Raw genomic sequence first — 17,500 nt, forward strand, 5'->3', positions numbered from 1 at the left:
GGCGGTAGCGCCCTCTTTATTTCTTGTAGCGATATACAAGGTGTTACAGATACTGTATTATAGGAAGGGGTCAATAAGCCCTTTTACAATAAGAGGAAGGGCGGGTCCATCAGGACGACATGGCTACCTCACCCAAAAATAGATTTTGAGCGAATGGACTCAGGCCATGTCGTCCTTATGGAAGTTTACCAGAGCATTACTGTATCTGTGGATTCTCAATCAGTGCCGTACACTCAAAAAAGTATTTTCCTGGTCCGTCTAGACCTAGAGACCTATGATGTTTAACGTCATACATCATTTCATCTAAGCATGAACTATGTTAGTGCTTCCTGCCCCCTACAGGGAAGAGTCGTACTAGTCTCTGGAAAAAGTCTCAAGGAGTACTTAATGATTATGGATGACAAAATGACAAGCTTGTATAGTGGTCTCGCCCCATACAATATAAAGCAAACTTCGTATAAGAGTCACCAATGTCAGTATGAATTTGTGACACCTTCCCTAATGTGACTACTCTTATAAACTATTGGATAATGGTTGTATCCGCATAGGAACAGATTTTGCCTCTTTTCCACCATCCCGTTAGGGTAACACGTCAACCCTTCCAAGGAAGGGTTAGAGTGAGTGGACTTTTGCTAGAATCAGGGAACAGACTTAAAAGACATACCGTGATAAAAATATTCATATTTTAATCTTAATTAATGCTCAGTACATTTCTAATTAAATGAGTGTGGGCGAATAAAACGCAGGGTTCACTATGAACTAGTTTATTAAAATTTAATTAACGTACATATCAGATCAACATTAATAAAATTTATAAAACATGGATGATAGGCGTCAAAGCATAAAGAAAAACAGTCAACAGAAAATATTACTTCGTCTACTAGGAAACAGATTTGCCACTTCAATTGAATTATTAATAATAATGATATAGTCCGTATACTGTTAATTTACACTATCGTAAAAAACGCTTGGCACAAGTGTCCGTATTATGCTATAGTTCACCGACAACAATGGAACAGTTGGTAAGGACACTTTCGTGGCCTATTGCTCAGTGTGTAGTAATATACAGTGACTACACACACACCCTCTTAATTAATCGTCCCAAATTAATTACACTGTTCCTCGCAGATTTAAAACAGAAGGTTAAAGAATTCTACCTGCTGCTACCACAGAACTCTTAAGTTGCTCCACTAGCTTCACATAGTGCGTAAAGAACACCTTGGGTGACTACCAGCCGGTGTACAAAGAAGGATGTTCAAAGTCCATATAATTAAAGAAATTTTATGGAAGAGGCAACTTACCTAGGATCATGACTAACGGGTGTATTGTCTGGATCCGTTCTGCGAATAACACGGGTGAGTTTTGCCCTTAGTTTTTATAAAACTTTGAACCCGGGGTTTCTCTTTTGAACACCTGTCCTCCCATACAGTCTGAAGTTCTATGAAGATAGACCTTAGGCACTCCACTGGACATAGAGATGCATCTTCCTTCAGAGGGAAGATTCTCTAGGGATCCCACCTGTTGGTGGGTAGCTTGTTCTTGGTAAGAAACGTTGGGTCTGGAAATAGATTCAGTTCTCTCTCCAAGAACTGAACCTTCCTCTCCAGAGAGAGCCACTATTTCACTAACTCTGGCCCCCGAAGCGAGTAAAAGCAGAAATATGACTTAAAATTCAAGGCCCTCCAAGTGCATTCCTCATTGTTCATTATTTATACACAATGAAGAATCTTATCTACTGACCATGCAAAGGGTCCTTGGAGGCGCTGATGGGCTAAGCCTAGCATGGGCCTTTGTAGTTCATTAACCCTGGATAGGTACGATGGGTCGTTTGCGACCCCGAGCGTCAAAAAAAAAACAGGTTTTTCTCACGTGACTCACCCCTGTGACTGAATTTGTGGGTGATCGACCTGCAGGAGGTGTCTCCCCTACACGCTCTAGTAGTGTCCAGATGTGCATTGCTGTAGCTGTACTCCTTCCCCGATTTCTGAGACGCGTCGGGGTCGTTCGCGTCCGAGTTTACCCTTCTAAGGTAGTTTGCATAATTATCAAAGTTATTACGTATTATGAAATTGTCGTAGAATGGTGCAACTTGTATAGGTTATCAGTTGTGGAAAGTCTTGGTGGATTGTTTGGCTACCATGTGCATGTTTTTTTTTTTAGTTAAAATGTCGTTCATCACCACGAGGACCATTTTACCGCGAGTGCCCCTTTTTCATTTTTTTTCATTTTTTTGCCAAGTCATTTTTCCGTAAGATATTGCCAAATAGTGTCGTAAAACTTTTGCTTGTTTAGTGTTGGAAAGTGTGTCTAGATGATCTGGCTACCCATGCATGACTTTGTTTTTGTCAGATACGACGTAGTTATTGGTATATCGGGTATTTAACTGCGGTTACCAATTTCTGTTTTTTTTTCAATATTTGTAAAAATTACTACGTAGTAAGGAATTGCCGTATATTATTCATTTTTGTTTTCATGTTTATGTGTTAGAAAGTGTGCCTTGATGGTTGGGCTAACACGTGCATGTCTTTTTTTTTATCTGAGATGTCGTATATTAGAATGTCGGGCATTTTACCGCGAGTGTCCCTTTTTAATTTTTTTTTCATTTTTTTGCCAAGTCATTTTTCCGTAAGATATTGCGAAATAGTGTCGTAAAACTTTTGCTTTTTTAGTGTTGGAAAGTGTGTCTAGATGATATGGCTACCCATGCGTGATTTTGTTTTTGTCAGATACGACGTAGTTATTGGTATATTGGGTATTTAACTGCGGTTGCCAATTTCTGTTTTTTTTTCAATATTTGTAAAAATTTACTACGTAGTAAGGAATTGCCGTATATTATTGATTTTTTTTTCATGTTTATGTGTTAGAAAGTGTGCCTTGATGGTTGGGCTAACCCGTGCATGTCTTTTTTTTTTATCTGAGATGCCGTATATTAGAATGTTGGGCATTTTTCCGCGAGTGCCCCTTTTTATTTGTTTTGCATTTTTTTGCTTAGTCATGTTACCGTAAGGAATTGGCAAGTAGTGTCGCAAAACTTATATTTTTATAGTGTTGGAAAGTGTTTCTAGATGATCTGGCTACCCATGCCTATTTTTTTTTTTTAGCCAGATATGGCGTATATATAAGTATGTGTTCGATTTTCCTGTGATTGCCATTTTTTCGTTTTTTCCCATTTCTTTCAAAATTACTACGTACTAAGGAACTATCACAGAGTAATATTTCATTTATATGTTTATTTGTCGGAAAATATGCCTTGATGGTTTGCCTAGCACGTGGCTGAAATTTTTTTTTTCTGAAATGCCGTATATTAGAATGGCCATTTTTCCACGAGTGCCCCTTTTTATTTGTTTTGCATTTTTTTGCTTAGTCATGTTACCGTAAGGAATTGGCAAGTAGTGTCGCAAAACTTATAATTTTATAGTGTTGGAAAGTGTATCTAGATGATCTGGCTACCCATGCCTATCTTCTTTTTTTAGCCAGATATGGCGTATATATAGGTATGTGTTCGATTTTCCTGTGATTGCCATTTTTTCGTTTTTTCCCATTTCTTTCAAAATTACTACGTACTAAGGAACTATCACAGAGTAATTATTCATTTAGATGTTTATTTGTCGGAAAATGTGCCTTGATGATTTGCCTAGCACGTGGCTGAATTTTTTTTTTCTGAAATGCCGTATATTAGAATGTTGGCCGTTTTTCCGCGAGTGCCCCTTTTTATTTGTTTTGCATTTTTTTGCTTAGTCATGTTACCGTAAGGAATTGGCAAGTAGTGTCGCAAAACTTATATTTTTATAGTGTTGGAAAGTGTTTCTAGATGATCTGGCTACCCATGCCTATCTTTTTTTTAGCCAGATATGGCGTATATATAGGTATGTGTTCGATTTTCCGGTGATTGCCATTTTTTAGTTTTTTCCCAATTCTTTCAAAATTACTACGTACTAAGGAACTATCACAGAGTAATGATTCCTCTAGATGTTTATTTGTCGGAAAATTTTGTTTACTTTTTTTTTGATTGAATATCATCAAATTTTTTTAGCTAAAATATTGTTTTACATTTTTTTTTCGATTTTATTTCCCTTCAAAAAAAATTTTTTGGGTCAGAATTTTAATTTTATAGTCGTAAAATAATCGACAAAAATCCAGCAACCTACCATACAATTTTTATGCATATCCAATAATAATTATATTAGTAAATAACACCTTGAAATTGACATACCCTTCCTACATTTCAAGTGGCAGATTAGGGAGTCTGAGTCAGTGTGGTTGGCGGCCATTTTGTGGACATATCCAAAGCGTAAGCTGCCCTATCTATATATATTCTTTTTCCCTATAGAATTTGTGATATTTTGGTATATTTTTACCTGCATAAATATCATATTATATATTAAATATATGTATTTTTTTACGAAATTTCTAAGTACTCAAAAAATTACCTTTAGATATGGCCCCTGATATAAATGTAATTTACAAAATAATGAAGATTTTTTTACATATTTCTATTTTAGGATAACATATGTTTATTCCCTAAAAAAATTAGCCACTTCCTATTTCATTTGGGTACCCAAAAAAATTCATGAAATTTGGACAAATTTTTTTGGCCAAAAAAAGTTACCCTTTTTTTCTCATTTCAGATCTTCACCTCCATGGGTCTGACTTCATCCAAAATACATCAAAATGTGTCCTAAACATTCAAGAATCAATTCTTAAAAGGATTTGTGTATATATGTATAAACTTTTTTTTATGAATTTTTATGTCAGGTCTTTTTTTTCTACTTAATTTTTTAAAATATTTATAATAAATAGTTTTTCTGCAGATGAGTAGTATTTATCTTTACAGTTGTTTTAAGCATTCATTGAAGTTTTTTTTGGCAAAAGAAAAAAGGAGGTTACTGCAAAAACTGATTTTTCAAGAATTTTTTTTGGCGTCGGGGTCGTTCGCGTCCGAGTATACCCTTAAAGGGGTGTCCGAGGAGCGTACCTATCCAGGGTTAAGAACGTTGTTAGAAAGGTAGATCTGTAAGGCATATGGTATCTGTCTTGTCAAGGCAGACTTGAACAAAAGAATTGTTTGGCTGCTAAACCTTGCCCATGAAGGTGAATGAAGAATGATAAATAGAAATCTGTCTAGATTTCTTTTTGGTTTCTTCGCCTTGACAAGGGATATTTGTTTCTTCCCAGAAGCCTCATAATGTCTTCTGGTTTCCTCTAAAAGTCTGAACTGACTTTTAACACCGTTCTTTTTTTTATCGTTAAGGAGAGAAAATCATGAGATGTAGGTTCCGTTTTTTCTGTGAGGAAGCGAAGACAGTCGACTTCTCTACTCGCTGAGACAGGGATGGATCCGGTAGCGGTACGAATTTTAGTCGTACTTCCGATGCCAAAGGGAACCACAAGCTATTTGGCCACTTGTGGGCCACTATTGCTGCTTTCCCTTTGAAGGATGTCAGCTTATCGAGGACCTTCAAAAGGAGGTTGTGCAGAGGTAACAGATAGATACTGGACCATCTGTCCCAGTCCAGGGACATAGTGTCCACTGCCTCCGCTAGCGGATCCTCGTATGGGGACACGTAACGATCTATTTTCTTGTAGTCTTTCGTCGCAAAGAGGTCTATCTGCAGCTCTGGGACTTGACTCGAGATGAAGGAGAACAATCCTGCGTCAAGGGACCATTCTGACTCTATAGGTGTAAACCTGGATGGAGCGTCCGCTGTCACATTGCGGAACCCTTGAATGTGAACTGCTGACAGGTGCCATTTCTTCCTTTCCTCCAAACGGAATATGGCCGACATCACTTGGTTGATTTGAGGTGACCTTGACCCTTGTCGATTCAGGCATCTCACTACCACGTCGCTGTCTAGAACCAGTCTTATTAGTGTCGAGTGGCGAGTAGAAACTTTCTTTAGTGTCAGAAGTACTGCCATGGCTTCTAGAAAGATGATGTGAAATGACTTGAAAAGATTGGACCAAGCTCCTTGGACTCTCATCTGATGAGAGTGACCTCCCCAGCCTTCCTTTGAAGTGTCTGTGAGGATAGTTACTGATGGGGGAGGAGGTTGAAGAAGTATTGATTTCGTCAATTGCTTGGCATTGGACCACGGCTTGAGAAGCGTTCGCAGTCGAATCAGTAGTGGTCTTATTAGATCTCTCCGTGCGTTTGATGCGTATTTTCTCCAGACTCCTGTTGCATCCTTAAGCTATGCTCTTAGCACTGGATCTGTTATCGAAGCAAACTGTAGAGAGCCCAGCACTCTCTCCTGTTCACGTCTTGATATCCATTTGGATTTCAATAGTCTCTTGACAGATCCAGCTATTTCTTTCCTCTTCTTACCAGGAATGGAAAGTCGATGTGACTCCAAATTTCAGTGGATTCCCAACCAGTGAAATTTTTGAGCTGGAGAAATTCGAGACTTTTTGATGTTGATCTTGAATCCCAGATGTTCCAGGACCTGGATCACTATCTTAGAAGCTTGCATGCATTCTGTCCTGGATGCTGCCCACACCAGCCAGTCGTCCAAGTAGGCTACTACTTGGACCCTCTTTAGGCGTAATTGATAGATGGCTGCGTTCGCGAGCTTCGTGAAAATCCTTGGGGCTATGTTTAGCCCGAAAGGCATGGCTCTGAAGGCGTAAAGTTTTCTATGTAACTTGAAGCCTAGGTAGGAGGAGAGTTGGCGATTAATTGGAACATGCCAATAAGCGTCAGACAAGTCTATAGAGACAGTATATGCCCTTCTGGGTAGTAGGGTCCTTATGTGTTGAAGCGTGAGCATTCTGAACTTGTAGTTCACTATGAACTTGTTGAGTGGCGACAAGTCTAAAATGACTCTGAGTTTTTCTGAGTCCTTCTTTGGAATACAAAACAGCCTTCCTTGGAATTTTATGGACTTAACTTTCCGGATTACTCTTTTGTCTAAGAGTTCTCGGACATATTCTTCCAGAACAGGGGATGAGTGTTGGAAGAATTGAGGAAATTGGGGTGGAGGACTGCTCCAGCTCAAACCTAGTCCATTTTAAATTAGGCTGTGGGCCCAGGGATCGAAGGTCCAGCGATCCCTAAATAGCTGTAGTCTCCCTCTTACTGGAAGTATCTTACTTCTGCTGTTGTGGACCTGAGGCCTTGCCTCCTTGACTGCGTCCTCCCCTGTATCCCCTTCCTCTTGAAGGGTGTCTAGAAGAACCTCTGGCTGTTACTCCAGCTCTCGAATGAAAGGAAGAAGTCTGCCTTTCGAAGGCTGGGTTAAAAACTGGCAACTGTGTCGCCACTTGTTGAGGTGCCAGCTGGTACGTGGTTGGAGGTTGTGCCACTATCTGAGGCGCCGTGGTCACAGGAAGTTGTTGTTGATGTTGTTGTCGGTAGGGTTTAGCCGGCCGAGATGATGGCCTAGGCCTTTTTGTCTTCCTCTTGGGTTGGGGACCCTCATCCTGAGAAGACTTTCTCTTAAGATATAAGCCCCACTTTTTGAGATGGTTCCTATTCTCTGTGGCGGCCTTGTCTATTACCTCTTTAACCACTTCATTGGGAAAGAGGTCTTTACCCCAAATACGAGAGGAGATCAGTTTCCTCGGTTCGTGCCTCACCGCAGCCGAGGCGAACACGAACTCTCTACAGGCTCTCCTAGCTTTGATAAAGCTATAGAGATCCTTCGTAACTGTGGCCAGATGGGTTTTGGCCACAACCATGAACATGTCCTGGTTCTTGGGGTCACTTCCCATATTTCTAGTGTCGTTTGCAACGACATTGATGCCGCAAGTCTTTCTTTTGTCTCTTGCTCTCAATGCAAGAGAACCTCCGACTGTTTTGGAAGTGCCTCACCGAACTGGCGTTCAGCAATATCAGCTTCCAGCTTCCCGACTGAGAGGGTAAGGTGTACGTCCTTCCAGTCTTCTTGGTCCAAGGGCAAAGTGAAAGATAACGGCTTGCACTCCTCCAAGGAGGGGCATGGTTTCCCTGCCTCCACCGCCTTTAAGGCTGCCTTATATCCCTTTTCCAAGAAACGAAAGGCTCTGGTAGGAGAGGCCACAAAGGAGGGAAGCTTCTTACTTAAGGCGGGCACCTTTGAGTTAGTGAAGCCCCTCTTTTCCATCGAGCTCGCTATTAACGTCTGAGCTTTACCATGGTCAAAAACTATGATCTCCGGCTTCGTCTCCTCCTTTGAGGCTGGCTCCTTCCTAAGACGGACATAGCAGTCCGGATAAGAATCTTTGTTGGGCAAAAATTCCACCTCTTCCAGGGGAATTGCTCCCAACTTTTCTGAGATCACGATCTTCCCGGTTGTCATTGGCATGTGTTCGGCATACCTCCAAGGATTGGTATCCGAGCACAAAGGAAGATCCTTCAGGCTGAGCCGCTTCTGGGGCCCACGTGATGCTGTAAGACTGCATATCTCCAGTTTCATTGCAGCTTCCCTCTCATCATTCTTCCTTTGAATTTGTTGGATCATCTCAACAATGGAAGAAAGAGTCCTTCCCAGTTCCTCTGGGATAGCAGACGATGTAGAAGGAACAGGTTCTGGGTCCGGAACCGATGTAACCGACACTTCATCGATTTCTTGCTCTTCTATTTGAGGAGCCTGGAACAGCTCCTCTTCCTGACCTTCTCCTAGAAGGTCCTTCTAAGAAGAATCCGACACCTCCGACATCCTATCGTCCAAACGGATGTCTTGAAGGGCGGCCGAGACTTCAGAATCTACCGGATTCTGGGCAGTTGGTATCTCCACCTGAGGCTGGGGGATGATTGCATCAGCCGATGCTTTAGGGAAAAGGTAGGCCCTCATCTTCTCATTTGGAAGGTAGGGGCCTGAGGGGTTTTTCTGAAAAGCCCTCACCCAGGATCGTAACATTTCCCTGGCAGCATCCCTTGACTCCGTCGACTTAGGGTCGTCAAAAGCCTCGGTAATCAGGTTAGAACAAACTGTACAAACCTGAGGGTCCCAATACCGGATATCACCTCTGGAGGCTGCGCATGCTGCGTGCCTCCTGCAAAGTTGATGTTCACAGGAGTTCTAATAAGGACATTACAGAATATACTCCCGCACTTTGGATTGTCCTCCTGTAAAGAGAAGAAAAATCCATGAGTATCAAGTGAAGGCTTTCACCTATATTGAAACATTTAGCTTTTATAGAAAAGCAATAAAAGAAAGAAGGAAAGACACATACTTGTATTTCCTGCCCAGTCAATTGCTGAAACCTCCAGAGATATTAAAACTAAGGTTAATTCTATTCTAGAATACCTTATGTAATTTCCTAAACGGAAATTGCAGGTGTAGTTCACACCTTGAGATAAAGTTTTAATATACGGGATAGAAAGAATACAGAAAGAACTTACTTTCTATATATTGTATGGTCTCAACAAAAGGCTGTACAAGATAACATTAAGTATGATGAAGAACTTTAGTGTTATCCCAAACTCTGTACAGCGGTTTCTACTAATGCAGTGTGTACTACACTACAAATATAGCAACTACTGTACATCGCATGCTGTTGTGCCGGCCGGCATATACCCCTGTATAGTTCAAAGATATACTATCTTTAACTAATTGGCGGCAGCCCACTGATTCGCGACTATGTGCTGGCCGGCAATCATTGCTACCCGACAGCTGAAAACACTAATACCCGGCTGCTGGTCGCTTATCGTAGTGGCCAGCAGATTCGGGCTGTGTTTCCACTGCCGGCAGGCAAAGGTAATAATACCCATGCCCGCCGACAGTAGCCAAGAACCAGAGAACCTCCACCTGCCCGGCTGTCGGCTGTTAAGTCGGCAGCCGGGTTAGGGGTACAACACAATAGTCAGAGAAACAGTATGGATGTAAGGTTATAAGGCGGCATTGCCATACGACCTTCCATCCAGAAAGAGTGAACTTATGGAAGGGGAGAATGTAGCATTCAGGCTTCCAAAGAATCCATAGCCTGCCGGGCTCTACCGGCTGGCATGGAAGGGAGACCAAGGGAGGTCTTGGGTTCATTCTGCGAAGAACAAAGGGTCTCTGCCAGCTGACACGAAATGCAAGCTGGCAGAGAGCTGAGCCGGTCCTCCATCCTAACCTACACTAGGTACGGAAGTAGGACTGCGGCCAAAAGAAAATAAAAGAAAGAGAGGTTGGGAAGGGATAAGGGTCCTATAGACTTCGTTCTAGCAAGAGACACACTCAGCAGTTAGGGAAGCTCATCCTAACCAAGAGTTGTCTATTAGGGAGGAAGACTGGCAATACTTGCTATCCTCCTCCCAGGCAGAACAAAGATAGGTGAAGTTATTTCACCGGGTAACAGAGAAAACTCATTCTCCAGCCCGAGAAAAACTACACAGGACAGTCTGCTAGGTCACAAGAGGAAGGAATCATCTCTTACAGAATCTTTCCTGCATGGACTAGGGAAGCAAAGCTTCCTGTGTCCGCCCCTAACCTAGCAAAGGAGACTCATTCTCTATGCTAGGAAGAAGCAGACCACAGACTAGAAACTCTGATGTTCTGCCCTAACCCAAAAAACCAGTCACTCTGGTTATCAGGTCAGGACAGACATATCCTAGAAGAGTTATACCTGAGTTATTATACAGATAGAACCACTAGGATTAAGCCAAAGGCTTACAGAGGGAAAGAGGGATTGAACTTACCCTCCGGAGGAGAAAAGAACAATCGGGGATGTGCGAAAGTATACTACTGTACCTAGATTACTAGACTAGGTAAGGTGAAAATCGATTACCTAATTCACCGAAACTCTCTCGTATACAATCTTGGAAAAAACAATCAACAATATCTTACATGTATAAAATATTTGCCTTTAGCTTCAATAATATAACACTCGGAAAAGACTTATGTCATGCATGAAAGTACTAGGGCCAGACGCCTAGGCTACTAAGTCTCGCGAAGTTCATGATGGGTACCTCGACCCTCGTCGAAATCGCTCGACTAAAAACTGAGGGTATAATATAAGCATTCCGAGAGGAGCTAAATAGATAATTATTAAAGCATAACAAACCAGGAACGTCGCTCTACCTAACTAAATGACCCATAAATAGCGAGCGATAGCATCCAGTATGCCTCCGGTAGGCAACAGCTCTTGTTTACGTTAAAATCACTTTTGATTCAATTCAAAACGACAAGACCTTACATATATTCATAATAAAGATAATACTCAACTTTCCAGAGGCAGAAGAGGCCGGAGAAGTCATCAAAATGCTGAATTAAATCTAATTTAACGAGAGAACACAAGGGAAAACACCAAGTAGTAGAGCTACACAAAAAGGAATAAAGAGGGCGCTACCACCTTCATCAGATACACACTGGAAACGGAATAAGAGAGATGCCTTATGAGCGGCTCTCTTTTCACTCTCGTTTCAGATTCTTGTCACTGTAACCCCTCGAAGCGTTAATGCTGTTCGGGTTGAAGATAGCTATGTGACGTGTCAAGAATACGTCCTCTGATATTATGCGATATCCCTGTGAGATTATTTAGGGATATTCGCTCCAGGAGTTAGAATTCTGGATAGCTTAAGGTAAAATTCTCTGGGAATATCACTGTAGTCAAATATACCCTAGAAATCTACCTATTAGGAACTTCCATCAGGACGACATGGCCTGAGCCCCCCCCCCAAAAAAAATATATATATATATATATATATATATATATATATATATATATATATATATATATATATATATATATATATATATATATATATATATATATGAGTGTGTGAGCAACAGAAAAATGAAATGAAAGAACAGGAGAACAGAAGAGAGCTAAATTTAGCGCCTTGGTATCAATGTTTTCTTTCCCAGTAATGGCTCTACTGTAGCAGTAACCTGGAGTTTTGTGGTTTTCCACAAACTAGGTGTGGGTTTCAGGGAAAACTATAGCAGTATGGTCACTGCAGTATTTGTACTATTACTCCCTGCTGAATCGTGGATGAACAGAGAGGTCAAAACGGTAATTCAGTACATGTTGCTTCATCAACATCGGTTATCAGCATATCATTCTCCAATCCTTCTATGAGATAAAATCTGCTCAGAACTACCTCGGATATAATTTAACTTTCACCTAAAGTATCTTCCTATTCATATTCTAATGTTTAAAGACAACTCATACGATGCCAAGACAAAGGACAGTAATGCTGCCCTAGCTAGCAGGAAAATGCCCTAAAGATTAGCAGTATATACATATGATCAGTGCCCAAGCCCCCTCTCCACTTAAGGGAGAATCAGGAAATGATTGGTGATGATCCAATAGATACGTAGACTTATAGGAACCTCATAAACCCTTCATCCTCCGCTTACAAGGATTGTTAGGTTGCAGAAACTACAAGAAACTCTAGTTAGAGTGGCACTTACCCTAGTCTGGCAGATACCTAAGCAGAGAGAGAGAGAGAGAGAGAGAGAGAGAGAGAGAGAGAGAGAGAGAGAGAGAAATAGCAAAATCACCATATGTTATTCACAATTACTCTCCAAATTACATTTATTTTCTTCTTTTTACTCATTCAGTGTCCATCTTCCACTAGATATATCTCAGATTAATCACCTGTTATAATCATCATCTCTAAGGAGTTTTTGTATCTGATTTTCATAAGAAATTGATGAATAATAACATCAGTAAACTGAGCAATACAATTATTGATGTTTACAGGCGATTCGTGGCTAATTAGGAACTGTAAAGAGAAATGGGAGTAAATGGTAAAATATATTAAAAGTGTCATCCAGAGGAAAAAGTTTAGAGTAAATGGAAACCTGGAAGATCGGTATAATGGATACAAGCGCCTTTAGTAAACAAAATGGTTGGAAAGACTAAAAGAGAAGGAAGTTGGATAATGGGGGTTTCAAAATACTCAGCACAGTGTGTTAAATACTTTGGTAAGGGAATTGAATTTTCGATTAAGCCATGGTGTAAGTATATGAAGGGAGGTTTGATTATCTGCCCTTCATAGAGATAAAGTGTATATGAAAAAAGTATATTTGGGGTCTAATGTGTATATGTACAAAGATTTCTGAGTATTTTCATTGTGCTTATTTGACCAGTGCATGATATTAATATCTGACACATCCATCAAAAAAAAAAAAAAAATTACATCTTCATGCTGAAATATAAGCTAATGCTACTATGGTCAGATCAGATATCTAGGTTTTATCTTTTGGACACAATTTAAATCAAAACTCAAATTTTTTTATAAAACTCCTCATATGGAAAGTAATCATGTTTGAATATCTCTGCATGTAACAGAACTTTCACAAATCATAAATATATATTTCTAAATGTATTTCTTCTGCCATTTGCTTCAGGCTCTGGACCAAGACCCACCCTGGGGAAAACCCATCTGGAAGGTTTGGGTGCAGGTACGTGATGGCCAGGCTCTTTGGAGTTGCCCTCATAACAAACGAAAAGTTCTTGCGTCTAAATTAGGCCCGAGTTCCTCTTCCAATTTAAGGTCAAATTCAAACGACATGCGCCAAGGGAGATCAGAGAGACAGGATATTTTATCAAATAAGAGAAGGAAAAACACCAAAGAGGATCATGAGTGGGAAGTGTGGCAGAAAAAGATAAGAAAAGTAGCGAGAGAGATGAACGGACACACCTACTGGCAGAGAGAGATGTCAGAAGGGACGTGGGAAGGAAGTTTTAAAGAAGAGCAGTACTTCCTGAAAACCATCGCCAGTCGCTGATTATCAGAACCGTACAAAGGCTTGGAAAATGAAGTGGTTCCCGATACTGGGAGAGTTAAAGAAAACATCGACATTCATTTGTTATACCTTCCAAGGATAAAGGGTGACGACTTACCCTGAGCACCGTAAAGCTATTCACGGACACTGGAAGCGAAGGCAAACTTATAGTCATGAATCTTCTCACGAACATAACATCGTATGTCAGATCATTATCAAACTAAGCGAGGAAGAACACGGGAAAGCGGGCTTTCGTCCCTACGATATCAAAGGGAAACTTCAGTCTCGATCTACAGGAGAAGAAAATATTAATGTAGCAGAAATCAGCGGGGAAAAAAATATCACTAAGGGATTAAGGAAACAAATATATTTCCTGATAACCGCTCTTCACGCTATGTACACAAAAGCATTACATCATTAACAGGGAGTAAGATGAATAAAACGATAAATTCCTACATTATTGACACAGGAGGTAAGTCCAAAACTGCAAAACCACTATCAGCTTTCGTAGATAATCTATCCAATCAGGCTAATTAAATGGAATCAGAAATGAAGATTAACCACCAAAGACGAGATAAGGAGGGACTCAAATCAAGAAAAGTAAAACGACTGAAACGAGAAGACGATGAACATTCTTCTGAAAATCATTACGAACTGGGAAGTTTTGGAATCGACATTGGGTGAGATGATGAATATCCTTACAATTCAAAGAACGTTGACAGTCAATCCGTCCGATCCGTGGGCTAATACAGACCTCAACGCCTACGGCAGCGGGGGGAGGATAGGCTGCGTTCATCTGGCGGAAGCTATCGTAACGATCATTAAGGACATTAGTGATAATCCTCCAGTTTTTCCGAATGCTACCATGTTTAGAGAAGTTCAGGAAAAAGGACCTGTCGGTGAATAATGATTCTATGATTATCACTATTTTTTTCTTTCTATATTTTTCTAGCAATTATTCATACAGGATATATGACGCCACTACAATTTCAACATTTAAGTTCTCCAACAATATCTTGGATATTCACTAGAACTAAGTTAGTGGTTCCTCATTTGTAGTGGAATTGACCTTTTTTTTTTACATTTGAGTTCATGCATTTTGACCTATTATCTATACCTTTTCACACATCATATCTTCAAATATAACCTACGCCTAGTATAGATAATCCATTGACTTCTTCCGTAGAATTTAGGTCTTGCATTCCTCGATAATAACGCTAAATACAAACTCTACGTTTTTTTTTATTACTCAAATATATATCTGTGTAATTCTTCATACTTCCTGTTATCCTTATATACATTAAATGCCAAATACCACAGAGCCATTCATTTCAAACATCCCCTCTCCGTAATGATGTATTTCCTTAAGTCACCTAGAACTACTCAAAACTTTCCTGACAGCTTATAATTCCTATTAGCTTACCGTATGTAGATTAATACATCTGTGTGGAACAGATCACTGCATGAGAACAGGAGAGCACAGTCGTGCTAAATCGATACACCTTCCACATCTTATGGTGACAATACTAAAAGTGTGTTATAAATCAAACATAGTTTAACCTAACTGGGGAAACCAAAATAGAGTCAAGGTTAAAATGAAGGGAACAAGTGAAAGACTATACGATATATACGGAATATCTTCATCCGCAGAGGCATTTAATTTACAAATGAAGTTCACTTACATATCTTATAAAAGTAGATTATGTTATATCTCCATGAGTTATATAGTTAGAAAATAATAGAATTTCAACCCCTTTATCATTTCCATGATCCCGACCGATTAGATTTTATATATTCTTAGCCAGTTTCCTTGAACATAGCAATTATTTTTCAATACTAAATCATATATGTCAAAAAAATTTTCACCTTTTAAAAAACTTTATTTGTTCTCTCATCTCTATTCCGAAGATGTGTAGAGGTTACACGAAAGTACAGGGAATTGTACCTTATATTTTTATTCCACTCTTTTGGCTACTGATATCGAGTGCCATAAATCAATGTAACTTTTAAGCTCTGTTTCATATCCCAACTCAGTAATTAATGTTTTTAATTTTCGTATATAAATAATCTATTCCAGAACCCTAATGCTTATATAAAAACATTTTTTTTTTTGAAGAGTGATTACTATTGGAACAATGATATGTAAAGATTGATTGTTTTAATTATTGGCTTAGAATAGTTGAGTATGACACAAGTAAAGCTACTAAGAGTGAGATTATGTGGTCAAGAACATGAATGCAAAGGAAAAAAATCGTTTTAAAAAGTCTGAATCTGCATCTTGGAAAGTTATGAAGAGCAAGAAAGGGCAGTTATGCTTAGTGATTTGATTACAATGGTAAGTGAAACAACGAGAAAAAAAAGTTCCTGTCAGGTATGGAATCCTTGAAGTTAACGTGAATAGGAAAAAAATCTTGGGGAAATTAATGTGGAAAAAACTTGATTAGTGGAAACACATGATTTCTACAGAATAATTCTAAGAATTGTTACGATAGAGACGATAGTAAAGAGTTGATATAAGTTATCATTTCATTATGCTTTCTCTTATATTTCCTTTAATCTATAATTTACTTGATTTTCAGTCAATATGAAACATGATCCATTTTTTTATCTCATTTCCTCTATAAGATTTTACAACTATTATGTATATAAAGAGGTTTTGTTGATTTCATACCCCTGAACTTTTCGTTTTCTCTTCTATCAGGAGGAAACGAAATGAATGCGATTGCAATTTGCTATATGATATATCATTCAGTCATCACCGACTTAAATATTTCTGCCAAACATTTGTCCAATAATGGTAATGCCTATAGTTTAAAGATTAAATAATATTTTATTGTTGCTCATAAATGCATATGTAGAATAAGCAAGGGAATGGAAATTGATATACAGTGAATATTTTGCCGTGGGACAAAAATAATGAGTCAAAAATTGGGAACTTTTGAAGGATTGAGAAAATCAATCGGATGAAAAAAGAAGATGAGGAAAATGAAGTAACAGTAAAATTGTTTATGGGTGTAGAGAGAGAGAGAAACAAAATAGGAAGGTAAAAATTCCTTTTATCATAAATCCAGTTCAAAATTATAAGTAACAAAAAAAAAGGACTAAAAAAACAGCAAAATGAAGATTAATTTAGAGGTTAAAGTTACTTAGATAATCATAAGCTCATATAGACCTTATCCAGTCAATAATTACTAGAAAGCCAGATTTAAATGTAAAACATAAAAGGAGAAATAAAAAAAGTAGCATTTGTTGGCGCTACATGAAGTTTTAGAAAATCTTGCAGCAAAATCCATGGCAATAATGATTGAAAGACAATACATGCCTCTTAAATTTTTGTGTTTAGGGGTATATCCAACAAATACTGTATACTGTATAGCAAGGCAATTAAAAATGCCTGAACAAGTGAGAGTTTTGGTAACAAAGGAAAGGAAGGCGTCAAAAACAATGGATGCCTCAATAGCATTAATTCTACAGTTTATCTTCTCGTTAGCTCAGATGGTATTTTTTTCTGGATTACTGCGTTCTGCCAGTAATTGAGCAAAACTCATTATTCATGGCTGAAAAGTCAGATTTAGGATAAATGTTAGTCGGGTATTTAATTCATAGTTCACAATTTAGGTAAAAACAGTTATCAGTGACATGTTTCGAGAGGATCACCTTCTTCCTCAGGCTGTAGTGGGATGGGTTAAACAATACTGGCAACGTCCTTTAAAATGGCAATGCGGGTTGGTCGGGAGAAGCACCAGATTAACATCGGTCGCCTTCAGAGTCGTTGGCGGAGTAAGTAATGACGTACGTAGGACAGCGAGTTTTCATTGGCTGAGATACAACTCGGCCTATGAATCAGCTTCTCCCGGGGA

At 39.2% G+C, this 17,500-nt stretch overlaps 1 pseudogene; it reads left to right on the forward strand.

Moving 5' to 3' along the window:
• The first annotated feature begins 14,072 nt into the window (after positions 1-14,072).
• Positions 14,073-17,500, forward strand: part of LOC137639673 (putative neural-cadherin 2) — a 73,573-nt pseudogene continuing 70,145 nt past the window's right edge.

The sequence above is a fragment of the Palaemon carinicauda genome, chromosome 4 (assembly GCF_036898095.1).
Source record: "Palaemon carinicauda isolate YSFRI2023 chromosome 4, ASM3689809v2, whole genome shotgun sequence".
NCBI classification, from domain to species: domain Eukaryota; kingdom Metazoa; phylum Arthropoda; class Malacostraca; order Decapoda; family Palaemonidae; genus Palaemon; species Palaemon carinicauda.